The 16127-nt window shown below is 36.7% G+C and overlaps 1 protein-coding gene and 1 pseudogene across 2 annotated transcripts in view; one reads left to right on the top strand and one right to left on the bottom strand.

Annotated features, from left to right (window-relative positions):
• ARL15 (ARF like GTPase 15) overlaps positions 1-16127 on the bottom strand; it is a 494530-nt gene that overhangs the window by 209954 nt on the left and 268449 nt on the right. The gene's annotated exons all lie outside the window — the stretch shown is intronic.
• Positions 9297-10055, top strand: LOC102482644 (thyroid transcription factor 1-associated protein 26 pseudogene; annotated as a pseudogene).

The raw sequence follows: 16127 nt of genomic DNA, 5'->3' as shown, positions 1-16127 counted from the left end.
TTTTATTAAATTTGTATTTGTATCTGCTTGTATGCTTTTGTAAAATTTGGTGAATAGGGTACTGAAATCTACCTGAGCTTAAATACCTTTCCAGGACTGGAAAAATAAAAGACAACTTTCTATATTGTTAAGAAAAGCTAGGGCCAGCAGATAGCATGGTGGTTAAGGCACTGAACTCCCACATGGCTGACCACAGTTAGAGTCCTGGACCAGGCAGTTTGCTTTCTCACTTTCCTTCTCTTTGTCTCTCTTCAATCAAATTAAAAATACATACACACATACATATATAAAGCTAAATAAATAATTCTTTAAAAATTTTTTCAGGGCTGTCCATTTCAAGTTACCAAAGAGAATTTAACAGTATAAGAAGACATAGAGTAAAATAATTACTTTCTTCTTAATTTTAAACTTCTCTATTTGACTATAATTATATCTGGTTGAGATCAGAAGATGGCATAATGGTGATATTGCTGAACTCGCACATAGTTGACCCCGGTTCAAGTCCTGGACCCACTGGCCTAAACTCACTCCAGTTAAGAGTCCAGGACTGGGCAGTTTGCTTTCTCGCTTCTCCTCTCTTTGTGTGTGTGCACACATGTGTGTGCATGCCCAAAATCTGGAGAGGAGAACAGAGGAGAAGGAACTGTATGGCTGTCACCCCTGGGAGATGATTTCTCACTTTCTGTCCCTCTGTCTCTCTGGTAACAGCACGCACGCTAAGGCAAAAATTTCTGTGGAAAAAAAAAAAGTTATACTTGGTTAAAAATTTTTTCAAAAGGTATAAAAAGTTTTAAAAATTTAAGAAGGGGCTGGCAGGTGGCATGGTGGTTAAGGGTGCTGGATTCCCATATGACCAACCATAGTTCGAATCCCAGACCTGCCGACTTGCTTTCTCACTTTCACTCTTTCTCACTCGCTCTCGCTCTGTCCCTCTCTGGTCAAATTAAAAAATAAGTTAATAAGTAAATAAAGTTAAATAAAATAATTGTTAAAATAATAATAATAATAAATAAGGTAATTCTTTACCAAAAAATTTTTTTAGAAAAGACATGTATAGGGAACCAGCAGTTAGCGTAATGGCTATGTCGCTGGACTCCCACGTAGTCGACCGTGGATCGCGTCCCGGACCTGATGGCTTAGCACTCACGCCGGGCGTGTGTGCATGCGTGCTCAAGATCCCGAGACGAGAATGGAGGAGAAGGGGTTGCGGCATGACCATCCCCCCTGGGGGGTGATTTCTCGCTTTCTGTCGCCATGTCTCTCTCTGTCTGTCTGGCGAGCGCACGCGCCCTATAGCGAAAACTTTCCAAAAAAAAAAAAAGAAGAAAAAAAGATTTAAATAAAAAGAAAAGAAAAGACATGTATAAGCAGGTAAAAAAAAAAAAAATTTTAAGTGAGTCCATTTGCCCATATTTACTTTCCAAAGCCTCAATGGTAGCAAGCTTCACATACTAGCCATTGGGTTGTTGGAAAAGTTGCATCTTTGCATAGAAAAAAATATGTCATGACATGATAACCCAATATGTTCTTTAAAAGTCTCTTATTCTGTGCAGCCTGAGGGGTTTTTATATCCTTATGAAACACAAAATCTCCAGAAATATGAGTGTATCTAGTATTGCTAAGTACAGAAAGTTTCCAAGATCTAGCAAGCTGAAGAGCAACACTTACAAAGTAGACCTGAAAGAACGCTTCTTAGCTCTGAATATAGAAAAAAAAAAGAAGAAAGATGAAAAAGAAAATGAAAAGTCCTAGGCTATTATAACACCCTACTGTAAATTAGTCAGTCTCCCGGTCCAAAGAAGCTCTTAAGAGACTTTATATTTAAATGGTTAGGTCAAAGTTCATCATCTTTGTCAAATGAGAGAGGGCAAATATGGGGCATTCTCCTAACCTAGGGTTCTGTCATTGTCACTAGACAAACAAGGTAGACCCGAGACAACTGATGTGCTGTCCCCTAGGTAAACCTGAAGATACTTCATATCAAATTATATGAGGTTTTAGTTGATACTTTTTTTCCTTGATTCTTTTTTTTTGGGGGGCGGGGGGGGAGGAGAAGTTTTTGCTATAGGGCGCGTGCACTCGCCAGACAGACAGAGACATAGAGACAGAAAGCGAGAAATCACCCCCCCAGGGGAGATGGTCACGCTGCAATCCCTTCTCTTCCATTCTCCTCTCAGGATCTTGGGCACGCACGCACATGCGCCTGGCGTGAGTTTTAAGCCACCGGGTCCGGGACACGAACCACGGTCGACTACGTGGGAGTCCAGCGACATAGTCATTATGCTAACTGCTGGTTCCCATTTCCTTGATTCTTTACAATGGTCATTTAAAATTATATTCACAAGAGAGTAAACAGTAATAACAAAACCACAAGCAGAAGTTATAATAAAACAGTTTCAGTCGCTGGACTCTCACATAGTCGACCACAGTTTGAGTCCTAGACATGGCAACTTAAAACTCACCAGGTGTGTGTGCTCAAGAACCCAAGAGCCGAATGGAGAAGGGATTACAGCATGGCCATCCACTTGGGGGTTGACTTCTCACTTTCTTTCTCTGTCTCTCTTCAGCAACCACATGTGCTTTATGGCAAAAAAATCTGTTTAATTTTTTTTTTTTTACAACTGTATTATTTAATCCTATACTTAAAATATAAGCTAATAAATGCCACATTAAATGTGATCAAATAAAGAGTATGGACTAGGTAAGATGAGGTCTGGAATTGAATAGACTTAGATTTGTTCAAGGACTCTGCAGTTTGTCTTTTAATATATTATACTATTTTATATCTAGTCATAATAAATTATGTATCTGAACTAGTATGTGTATGTGCATGTGCATGCCATGCACAAGTCTGTACACAACACATACATACATACCCACCACAGGGTTGGTATGTGAATGCCCAGCAGACAGATAACACCAACTAAGAAATCGGGATGGTACAGAAGGCAATGTGATAAAAAACAAAAAAAACCAACAAAACGAAACAAAAAAAACCCAAAAAACTGTTGACATATATAGTATATGTTAAAAATAAAATCTTTGTGATAAATTTTCTTAAACAGTGACAAAGAACACATATGAGAAAGTAATTTTTAAAAATATAATCCTCGGGCCGGCAGGTGGAGTGGTGGTTAAGGGCGCTGGACTTCCACATGGCCATCCGTGGCTAAAGTCCTGAATCTGGTGACTTGCTTTCTCACTTTCCCTCTCTCTCTGTCTCTCTGATCAAACTGGAAAGTAACAATAATAACAAATAAAAGTTAAAGTAAAATAATTCTTTAAAAAAAAAAAAGAAAATATAATCCTCACCACAGAATTAAACTACAATGAAACCAAGAATTACCTTCCCAAGGACTAAACATTACATTTATAGTTGATATCTTTTGTTACATAGGCAATAAGTTCTAACAGATCCTGAAGGTATATAACTGTAACACTTAAAAGGTGAAACTTAGGTTTGGGCCGGCAGGTAGCATGATAGTTAAGGCAGCTGGACTCCCACATGGCTGACCATGGTTTGAGACCTGGACCTGGCAGCCTGCTTTCTCACTTTCCTTCTCTCTCTGGTCAACTTCAAAAAAATATATAAATAAATAAATAAAATAATGACAATGCATAAAATTAAATAGTTCTTTTATTTATTTATTTATATATTTTTTTGAAGTTGACCAGAGAGAGACAGAGAGACAGAAAGCGAGAAATCACCCCCCAGGGGGGATGGTCACGCCGCAATCCCTTCTCCTCCAATCTCCTCTCGGGATCTTGGGCACGCACGCACAAGCACCCGGCGTGAGTTTTAAGCCACTGGGTCTGAGACACGAACCGCGGTTGACTACGTGGGAGTCCAGCGACATAGTCATTACGCTAACTGCTGGTTCCCAGATTAAATAGTTCTTAAAAAAAAAAGATGAAACTTAGGGCTGGCCCCACAGCCTGGTGGTTAAGGGAGCTGTATTCCACATGGCTGACCACAGTTTGATCCTGGCCCCAGTGGCTTGGAAAACAAGCTCTGTGAGTTTGTGTGTGTGGGTGTACATACTCTCAAAATCCCAATAGGATAGAGAAATGGAGAAGGGACTGTGGGATGATCACGCCCCACCGGGCAAGGGCTTTCTCCCTCTCCCTGTCTTTCTGGTGAGCACATGTGCCCTCTGGCAATTAAAACAAAGGATGAAAATAAAAGAACAAAATTCATGATGTTAATCATACCCAATATAGACTTAGTCTTTTTTCTCAATTTCCTAGACTAGGTACAAAACATCCACGGAAGGAGGCATCACTGCAATAAGGTTCCTGTGCTCATCAAGTGGCCGACCACTACAGCATTCAAGTGCCACATGAGTCTTAACCAGGCCCATCCATGCAGCAGTTGCTTAGAGAATGGTGAGTCCTTATTACCTTCCCTTATGATAACATAGTCTAAGTTATGGTAAATGTTCTCAAGTAACACCAAAGATAGTTATTCATCATAATCATAAACAAAAACAATAGGATAATGTAAGACTATGGATGAACTTGTCTTATGCCTGTTCATGATTTTCATTCGTTTCAGCTTTTCAAATTCTGACCTTCTTTTGGCTAAATGCCAAAGGATAAAGTGATATTTTTCTCAATCTGTGATGTTTAAAGATGTCTGCTACAAAAAGAAAGAAAAATATAGTAAGAATATCATGAAAATAACACAAAAAAACATGGCTCTAGAGAAGCAACTTAAAAGGTGTCTTACCAGGCACAAGTAGAAAATCTCCTTGTTAGTTCATTAAACTTCTCAGAGGCCAATCACTGACCAGAAACTACAGTGATATCTAGGAAGTCCATGGAAGTGTCCTCCAGAAAAATGAATTTAGATACTAGCCATTAATATAAAGAACTCAAATCAATGTAGCCCACATTGTAAACCACAAGGCATAAGTACTTGTAAACACATGTGCCCTCTGGCAATTAAAACAAAGGATGAAAATAAAAGAACAAAATTCATGATGTTAATCATACCCAATATAGACTTAGTCTTTTTTCTCAATTTCCTAGACTAGGTACAAAACATCCACGGAAGGAGGCATCACTGCAATAAGGTTCCTGTGCTCATCAAGTGGCCGACCACTACAGCATTCAAGTGCCACATGAGTCTTAACCAGGCCCATCCATGCAGCAGTTGCTTAGAGAATGGTGAGTCCTTATTACCTTCCCTTATGATAACATAGTCTAAGTTATGGTAAATGTTCTCAAGTAACACCAAAGATAGTTATTCATCATAATCATAAACAAAAACAATAGGATAATGTAAGACTATGGATGAACTTGTCTTATGCCTGTTCATGATTTTCATTCGTTTCAGCTTTTCAAATTCTGACCTTCTTTTGGCTAAATGCCAAAGGATAAAGTGATATTTTTCTCAATCTGTGATGTTTAAAGATGTCTGCTACAAAAAGAAAGAAAAATATAGTAAGAATATCATGAAAATAACACAAAAAAACATGGCTCTAGAGAAGCAACTTAAAAGGTGTCTTACCAGGCACAAGTAGAAAATCTCCTTGTTAGTTCATTAAACTTCTCAGAGGCCAATCACTGACCAGAAACTACAGTGATATCTAGGAAGTCCATGGAAGTGTCCTCCAGAAAAATGAATTTAGATACTAGCCATTAATATAAAGAACTCAAATCAATGTAGCCCACATTGTAAACCACAAGGCATAAGTACTTGTAAAAATCTGAAAGAATTTAGTATCCTGTGCCAGACATAATACAAGGACAACTGAGTCTCACTGTCCCAGGGGAAGAGAATGTTCAAACATTTATGCTAAATGTCCCAGTGGGGCTCCTATTACTTAATTAACATGCATAAATAAAATTTGAAGTCTGTAGAAAAGACAACTGACAAAACAGCTGACCGTGATAATGAGAAAAATCACATTGGAATCTTTTTTTCCAAGATTCTATTTTACGTTGTAAACCTTAATCCAGGTGAGCTGTCTGTTACTCAGCAAAGATCTGATGTTTTATTTCAGGACAAGAGTAGGTAGGTAGAGGGATTCTACATTTTTAACTACATTTCAAAGGATACTGTACAATGTATTTCTGAATATGCTGGTGGGTTCAAAAATCTCAAAAACCATTCCTTTCAAAAGATGTAATTAATAAAACATTATGGGAAAAACGCATGAAAATGTCTTTCTTGAGTTATGCTGATTGAATTACAATGACTCTAAATAAATTCTAAACAAATTATTTATTTCAAACAATAGCATTTCCAGTATTTAAAGGAACTGCCCTCCTAAGAGTATTTTGAATTTAATTTTATTTGTTCATTATTTACAGTACCCTCTTAAAGGTTAACATAAACAAAGCAAGCATAGTGAATGAGTTATTTCTAATGCCCAAATTGCTGGGTTTTCTCATTACTGAGCTCATTTTGCTCCTAAGCATCAATGTGTCACAATTAACTAAAAATCCTTAGAATAGCTTTTACATAGGATATATACTGTGTTTATTCCACAGTCTGGCTTAACAGCAAAATTTAGAAAACAAGTCTAAGGACCAGTCAGGCAACAAAAAATGACTACACTTGCAATATGCAATTCACTGCTAACATATGAATAAAGAAGAAACATGAACAAATAAACACCCACGCATGAAACCTCAGAGAATGGGATGATATATATACTTGAAGCTCAGTAACTATTCTGAAATGAAATTTTTGCTTGTTTTTGTTTTTAATTGCCAGAGAGAGAGAAAAGGAGAGAGAAAGCACCCCCCGATGGAGTGTGGTCACACTACAACCCTCTCTATTTCTCCATCCAGAAGGAATCTGGACACACATATCTAGCATGCTTTTCAAGCAGCTAGAGCCAGGATTAGAACTGCAGTCAGCCATGTGGGATCTGACTCCCTTTGAACAGTGCTTAACCACTGTACTACAGAACCAATACTGGAATAAGTTTTATCTTAAACTTCTACTTAGGTGTACTAGTATTCCTCAGACTAGTTTTAAAAGAATTGATCCAATATAAATATTTAACCATTGCCCCCCATCTCCCTCTTATGATGACATAAGACACATTTCCCCTAAGATTTTTGACTTAACATGAAAGCTAAAATAAGATTGACTACATTTCCTAAACAAAATATTTAGAATAAGCATCATTTCCAACAACCCAAAACACCCTAACAAATGCAAAATAATAAATGATAAATAAAAATGATTATATATAAGCTAATTTTACTATCCTAGAAACTCTTGCTAGCATGAAAGTGAGCTTAATGTAATTTTCACATTTTATTATGAATCAGTGCCATTGTAAATAGCATGCTGTTTTTAGTAGTAAGGTATATTTTAACTAAAGTGACAACGAGGAAAAGTGATTTTTTAAATAAATTGTTATCAGGCCCAGTTGCAATGTCACAAGTGGTAGGGTACCACTTGGTAATGTTGGAATCACAAGGAAGACCAAGGTTTGTATCTTGGGTTGACCTGAAAGAAGCTGGGTCCTTTCACACCTGCAATCCTGGTTAGATAGCTAAGGAGAGCAGGGAGATCACAGCTTAATGAGAGCCTGTCAAGAGTGCCTGTTTCTCTTGCTCTCCCATAAAATAAATAAAAATAAACCTAAAAAAATCTATCAATATCTTATTTAATTAAAAAGAACTCAGTAGTTTGTGTATTTCATTAAAATATTATATTTATTTTTAAAAAAGTAAATGATATTTACAGATGAATAGCAAATTATACTTTTCAATTTTCATATTTTTATTTAAAATGAAAATAACATTTTACATGAACATAAAATGATCAAAATAAAGTCTGATGCTGGAATACTCATGTATGTATTAACGCCTATATTACAGCATTATTTTTAGTTCCTGAAAATAAGTTGGCTTTTTGTCATCTCATCACTTTGCTATGATTTCACTGGATAATTATGCATTGAAGTTCATTACTCAATGCATCCATTGTTGAACAGAACTAAAACCACCCAACCCAATAACCACAGAATAAAGAATTAAAAGAAAATTCAATATAACCATGGATCTTAAATGAGAACTAAGCAATAAGCAAATAGGTCTCAACATTAAGTACTAATGCAAAATTCCACTGCCTGAAAATTAGTACATTTGGAAACTCACTTAATATCAATGTATTCTGAAACTCATAGCCCTCTTTTTTTTAATATAGGAAAAATTTTAAATGCTAATGAGAGAAAAAAGAAATTATATATAAAAAAACTCCCTTTCTACATGCTCTTTTTAAATGAATAAGATACATATTGTAGATAGATAAACAGATACTTATAAGCAACTGGCAAGGTGTACAGACAGCGATGTAAACTGTATTAGAATATCAAAAATGCAAAATAGAAATGAATTTAAAGATGTATATTGATTTACTCCTTTAGCAGACAACCTTCTATTTCTTTTTTTTCTTTTTTTCTTTTTTTTTTTTTAAGAGAGATGTTTTGCTATATGGTGCATGCAATCGCTGGAAAGACAGAGAGACAGAAAGCGAGAAATCAACCCCGGGGTGATGGCCACATCACAATCCTTTCTCTTCAATTCTCCTCTTGGGATTTTGGGCAAAAGCGTACATGCACCTGGCGTGAGTTTAAGCCACCAGGTCTGGGACTCGAACAGTGGTCGACTACATGAGACTCCAGTGACACAAACATGTCATCTGCTGGCCCCAGCACTTTCTATGAAGGCCCTGTATTAGGTGCATCTGACTCACAGAGTACTTCCAGAAAGGTCTTACCATTTTAAAAAACTGATAGGACAGAAATTTTACAGTTTAGACATGTTTGGGTGCTCTGTTAAATGGGAATATTACTAAAGATTAAAAATGTTTAACAGTTCGACAAAAAGAGAAGTGGACAGCTGAAAGCAGTGGAGAAGGAAAGGCAGGCTCTCGCCACTAAAGCAATTCATTTAGTGCTGACGGTTACAAGTGGTACAGTGTTCAAGTTACTTATTCAAACTTTCCATTTTTAATTTATAATTCTTCAAAATGCCTTTGGTGGTAGACAATTTCAGCCTATCAATTTTTTTTAAGAATTATTTTATTTACCTTTATTTATTTATTTTAATTTGACCAGAGAGGGACAGAATGAGAGAAAGAGAGAGAGAGAGAGAGAGACTGACAGACAGACAGACAGTAGGAAAGCAAGCTGCCAGATCTGGGACTTGAACCATATCAGCCATGTGGGAGTCCAGAGCCCTTAACCACCATACCACCTGTTGGCCTCTCAATTTTTTTTTTTTTTAAGTAGACATTTAGGTAGCCTATAAAATAAATTTGTCCTCAAATCATACCCTTCACTATCTCCAAGAAGATAATTGAGGCTTTAAATTTTACACTTTTATTTTCTTAACTTTACTTAAAATAATCATGGAGAAACTGCCTCTCATGGTGCTAGTGAGGTCTGCAGCTAGGTAGTGGACTGGGAGTTTAAGGATGTGTGATGAAGGGATTTCTCTGGTAGGATTCAGGAATGAAAACTGGAAACAGAGGATGTGGCAGCCTAATAGCAACCTGCAAGCCTGCGTGCAGAGCATTCATGAGATGCAAGGCTTTGCATCTCAGAGGAAACGTAAGATTCATCAAAGTAACAAGAAATTATAATGGAAGGAAAAGAAGGTGCAAACATTACAATAACCCCAATTCACAGATATATACCCAGATCATCTGAACATCTCTATTTAGCTGAAGAGAAAAGACTCAGGAAGCAACTAAGGAGAGCTAAGAAGCCTTTGTCAGAAGAAGTGGATCAGTTTTTGCCTGAAGCACAATGTAGGCACTGACCAGGTTTGGTCTGAAGATCAATGCAGTATTCACCAGCCTCAGCCAGAAGAACAGTGTAGCCAACCAGTAAATTCCACTACTATTCCAAAGAAAAATAAAAAATAAAACATCAAATCAGAAACCACGAGAAGAATATGAACAGGTACAAGGTAAGCATGCTGCTAAGAAACAAGAATTTGAGAAAAGAAAACAAGAGAAAAAAGCTCTCTTTCAGGAGAAAAAGAAAATGCAAGTGTTTGGAATATTGTAAAAAAAAGACTAAAAAGTTTTAGTTCTTCAAAATTCAGATATTCATATACATGTAGGTATGAATGGACATTCATATTTAGAAGAAAAAAGTCCTCATAAAATCAAAAAAATCTAATTATAAAAAAAATTCTGACTGCAATTGTTCCAAGCTGAATATATTTTCTTCCTCAGATACACTGAAAAAACACTATGTATCAACTACTATGAATTAAAATAAGAAGGAAGTCATTACACAGACTCGTTAGCCCTCCTCTCCTCTTCCTCTAAGTCCACTCTTTAGGGGAGTGGGGATCCATGAACAAATATCATCTTTTTATTAAATGAAAATCAGTCAAATATTTTCATTATATAATATCTTAAGAAAATCAGGGTTGCTGAAGAATTGTGCATATTAAAAGACCTAGATCTGAATGAAGTTTACCACTTTCTTTTTTTCTTTCTGAGGGATGCATAAACTTTATTTTTTCTTATTTTAATATAATTTAATTTTAATTTTGATTTCTTTTATGTATTTAATCACATATGTCACTTAGCTTGTAAAATGAATGTTCCAATATGAATACGTTTCTCACCAGTCCAGTTGGGGATCATATACACATTATCATCCACAGATAATAACTCATTTGTTGTGCAAGCATTTTTCTGAGTACTCTCTTGTCCTTTGGGTAGATACCCAGGAGTAGAACTGCTGGATCCTATTGTAGTTCTAGTTGAAGGTCTTTGAGGAACCTCCTAACATTCTCCACAGTGGCTGGACTAAATTTACATTCCCATCAATAGTGTAGGAGTGTCCCCCTTTCACCACATCCTTTCCAGCACTTTCAGCACTTTATTACTGATGCTGGATTAAGTGGCTATACTTGTTGAGAATATGGGCAAAGTAAAAGATTGATAATGGCATATATACCTCCATATTTACAATGAAAATATCTGAAGGAAACATAAAAGATATTATGTAAGCAAATAAGGTATGTCCAATAGGATTTCACACAATGAATTTTTTTTTTCTCAGTAGTTATGTTTGACAATGGAGCTTAATTTATCAAAAAAATATCCAAACTGTCTTTCTACTGTCAAGAGAACAAATTAAAGAATTGTATTTCATGAGTAATGTCATCCAATAAAAAAAGAAGAAAGGAAAGAGAAAAGCTCATGTATTCAGTAGAGTGTCTATGCAGCAAATACATAAGTGCCACTGTGGCTATTTAAACAATTGAGGCTCATGGAACTAAGGAGAGCTCCTAATGCAATTGGAATCAATTCAATGGTACACTTTAATTTTTAAATGATTTTTATTGAATATTCTATGCTATGGGGATTGAGAGCTCATTTAACTAACTTATTGAAGGGGTGGTTGTGCAAGAATTAAATGCACTTTGGCTGGATACTGACAATGAACTGAACTGAATATATTTAAATATGATACACATTGTTGCTGCAGGTCAAAAGTTTTTCCACGAGAAAATATCTCCAATTATTGCTAAAATCAAAGGGAAAATGTCATTTTCTCTCTGTTTGGATTCTTTTAAGAAACCATTTATATTATCAGTGTTGCACCTCTCTTTATTAATAAGTATAGAGTAAATGTTGGTTCCCTGAGCCGTCAAACTTTCAGCTCCAAAAGTTGCTAAAGGAAATTGCTGACTGGAATTATACCTGACAAAAATCATGCAGATCTATGAGTTTTTCCCAGTACCTCGTAATTTTTTTAAAGTTTATTTCTTCTTTGAGAAAGAGATAGACAGACAGGCAAGCACCTCAACAGTGACTTGATGCTGCAATCCACCCTGTCACAGCCAGCCTGGATCATGGGCAGCACACACACACATAAGCAGCATTCAAAGCGAGGTCCCAGGATGACAGCCCTGGACCCTCTCAAGTAGGTCCAGTTGCATTACTGATCTGCCACCCCTTGCCACTATAATGATTTTTGAGTACTATTAATAGTGGAGTTTTTGTTTCAAAGGTCAACACTTCAGAAAAGGTTTATCACTCTGTTCAGCTGTTCATTATTCAACAAAGATTTATTTTACATGTGCTACAGTTTAATGGAATAAGAAGGGAGATGTGAAAATTAATCACACAGACAACAAGATGACTGATCTATGTCTGGGTAGTAATCTCCACACTGCCAGTGTTTATCCCATAACCAGCGTGCTATGGGAACCAAGGGGCTGAGCTGAAACTGAATTGAAACTTCCATTTCTTTGGGAGGAGTTTCATCTCAAGGGAAATCAGTAAGTCTTCCAGGAGGACCACTGGAAATTAGCCAGGAGTAGGAATGAAGGGCAAGGGGCAGGAGTATTATTGCAGGTCCTTGGAATGGTCTTGTACCATTGACCTTAGCAAGTGGACCTGGCACTCTGCAGCTGTGTGACCAAATCCACAAGGGGTCTATGAGGCCTTTCAGGACACCATATGCTTAGAATGGAAGCAGATTCTCAGTTCACAGATGGTTGCTGATAGAGTGGCTGGGTGGGGTAAGACTATTCTTGGGCTCCTCTAATCTTAGAGATCTGGAGACTCCCAGAGGGGTGGAGGAGTAGGATAGCTTTGGGGCCACCATGGTGGTGTTGACTTTCTTTGGAAAAGATCCAGTGACTGTAATTTAAAGTGGCCTAACTAAATTTACTAAATTTTTGAGGGGAAAAGAGTGTAACAGGAAGAATGATCACTGTGTCTACCCTCTGGCCTCAGCGCTGCACCTCCACATTTCCCTGCAACAGACTGTGAGCCTGCCAATGTTTTTGAACAACTCCTGTGTATAGATAGTTGTGGAAAACAGTGCCATTCTCTTCTCCTCACCCGCAAGCTAGAATGGTCTGTGGCGTTGGTGCACTGTAAGCTAAGGAGGTAGGGTTGGGTATTCTCTGGAGGACAAAGTGCTAATGCTCAGTAATTTTGCAAACATATGAAGACAACATTGCCTACCTGCCAAGGGTGTGGCACCATGTTCTGGCAATTAGGACTGCAACTAATTTTACTCATCCAAGCAAATTCTTAGGGTGTAATGGGAGTTGAAAAACATCATTTTGGAAGCTGCTAAAGGGACAAACATGATATAAAAATGATTGGGTGGGAGAGGTCATATTTATGAATCATAGGTGAGCCTCTGTTTAATGGTTTAGATATTGCTTTGGTTAATGTCTGAGTATATGAACATATAGATTTTAATAAAAACCACCATGAAATTTGAGAAAGTACTTCACTGAACTTAAAGAATAAATATATCTTGGATACTACACATTAGGCAAAGCTGAATTGATTCACTTTGGGTGAACTGAAATGACACTGCTACTGTGTCTATTCAATATAGAACAGATAAATAACAACAAAAAAATGAACTGTTTTAACCCTGTGATCTTCAGGATGCTTAGTAAACTAATGGGGATAAAACACATCATAGAACAATCTTTGGTTTACTTGACAAAATTTAACTGGTCTCATAGTTCTAGTTATCTTATTTATCATTTCTTTTCTTTTTCTTTTTCCATTCCTTTTTTTGCCAGAGGGTACATGCACCCACCAAAGAGAGGAAGAAAGTACTACCCAATGGGGTATGGTCATGCTACAATTCCTTCTCCATTTCTCCATCTCATTGGGATTTTTGGACTTACGTGCATACACGCCTGATAAGTTTTTCACGCTACTGGGGCTAAGACTCAAACCATGGTCACCCATGAGGGATCCAGTTCCCTTATCCAGCAAGCCAAAGGGCTGGACCACCTATTATTTCCTTATTTTACTCCTGTTGACCTCATTTCCTCCTTCTTTGCTATAGTTTAGAGCAATGTTATACAAAGGGTGATCTGAGGACAAGATGTGAAAAGTACAGAAATTGAAAATAAGATTTTTAGAAATTCCGTAGAAATTTGGCAGGTCTATGACTTCCAAGCAAGTGATTAGTGGTTTCATTTCATTCAACATAGAGACCAAAAATAGTGTTTGGTAAGGTATTAGAGGGAACAATAAATGGGGCCTTCAACACAAGCAGTATGATCAGCATTGGTTTAAAATATTTGGCAATTAAGTATAATGCATTTTAAAATTATCTTTAGCTGTTCATATGTAAATTTATCCAAAATTTATTAGATTACACCTTCTAACTCTCAGATACACAATAAAGACGCCTTTGGTATTTGCAACATTCCAGCTGCCTCTACTTTCTTTGGTGGGTTTTCACCAAGAGAATGGTCAGGGCCAGTCATGATAACTACAGCTTTGAAAAAAGAGCAGGGGCTGATGGATCCCAGGATAGGCAGGCTATATCTGTACTCACCTGAGGCACCACAGGTGAAATAAGCTTTATCATCTGGATACTTTAGCTACTCTAGGTCAGTTCTAATGAATACTTGGACAGATTATTACTTTGGAAGTTACAGACGTTTTGCAAGATCTCCTCTAAATGCTTATTAGTTCTAAAATTCTATAAATACAAATAGCTTCATGTTACTCAAAAGAGCTTTAAGGAGGTTATTTTATGATCTAAACAAAGGCTTAAAGACATATTTCTTAAATCGTGATTACTGATTCTGACTGTAGCACATTTTATAATCTCTATAGATAGGATGGGGCAAACAAAGAAAATATTAACCCTCCCTCTACTTACCATTAGTTAGTCCTAATGAAAGCTCTATAAAATATGCATGCTAGTTAGCAACAGAATACTCACTGGTCCACTAAACTAGGAACAGAAGAAATTTGAATGGATTAAATAAAAATATGAAAATTAATTTAATGACAAGTACAATACATTTGGCCTTCATTTTTCTGGGCTTTGTGTTTTTCCTTTTCACAAAAACTGGAATCATGTTTCTATTGGCAGGAGTTGACTTACTGAACCAAAAACAGTAGGACAAAACATGAGCCACAAGGGAAGGAAGAAGAAGAGATTTATGCACACAAAGTCAACACCTATTTTATAGTCAAATACTTTTCATGATTTTAATGATTTTTAAAACCTTGTTCAAGGTTGGATTAATAATAGATTATCTTTGTTTTAAAATTAGGTAGGCAGAAATAAAGTGTTAAGAACTCAAGAGTCATGTAACCTATAGATGGTACTAGAGAATTTCTAAACTAGGCCATACTATTATGTTACTTTAGCAATTTGTAGTCCCAGATCTACTTAACAGCAAAAACCAAAAGCATGTTACGGTTGGATTCTTTGAATTCTCCTCTTCCTGGAAGTAGCACCTCTGGTTTGGACAGCTACAAAGAATGGCAAGGGTACAAGGCCACAACTGCATTTACCACAAATATTCTAGTCTGCTAAAATATGAAAACGTGACTCATTTCCGTTGGCATTTACCACTTTCATGAGGCAAGAATGCAGGAAGCCAGAGACATTGCTACCACATCTACAGACAACAGAAGTGAAACTGAATGATGTAAATCATGATTTTAATGATTTTTAAAACCTTGTTCAAGGTTGGATTAATAATAGATTATCTTTGTTTTAAAATTAGGTAGGCAGAAATAAAGTGTTAAGAACTCAAGAGTCATGTAACCTATAGATGGTACTAGAGAATTTCTAAACTAGGCCATACTATTATGTTACTTTAGCAATTTGTAGTCCCAGATCTACTTAACAGCAAAAACCAAAAGCATGTTACGGTTGGATTCTTTGAATTCTCCTCTTCCTGGAAGTAGCACCTCTGGTTTGGACAGCTACAAAGAATGGCAAGGGTACAAGGCCACAACTGCATTTACCACAAATATTCTAGTCTGCTAAAATATGAAAACGTGACTCATTTCCGTTGGCATTTACCACTTTCATGAGGCAAGAATGCAGGAAGCCAGAGACATTGCTACCACATCTACAGACAACAGAAGTGAAACTGAATGATGTAAAATATTAGTAAGGAGAATCACGACTCTCTGTGTGTTTCAGACTGACTGTACATCTATAGTATATGACACTATCTACAGAAACTTTGTTATGATGGCAAGATACACTGCCAACTTACATGGCTTTTTCCAGAAAGAATATGAAAGGTGATAATAGAGTAAAACACTAAAAGACCAAAAGAAAACAGCAACTGATTCTATAATTGAGAAATTGTCAGAAAAAGAATGTAAAAAA

Source organism: Tupaia chinensis, unplaced genomic scaffold (genome assembly GCF_000334495.1).
Source record: "Tupaia chinensis unplaced genomic scaffold, TupChi_1.0 Scaffold000251_1, whole genome shotgun sequence".
Classification (NCBI taxonomy): domain Eukaryota; kingdom Metazoa; phylum Chordata; class Mammalia; order Scandentia; family Tupaiidae; genus Tupaia; species Tupaia belangeri.
This window is presented reverse-complemented; position numbering and strand designations above follow the sequence as displayed.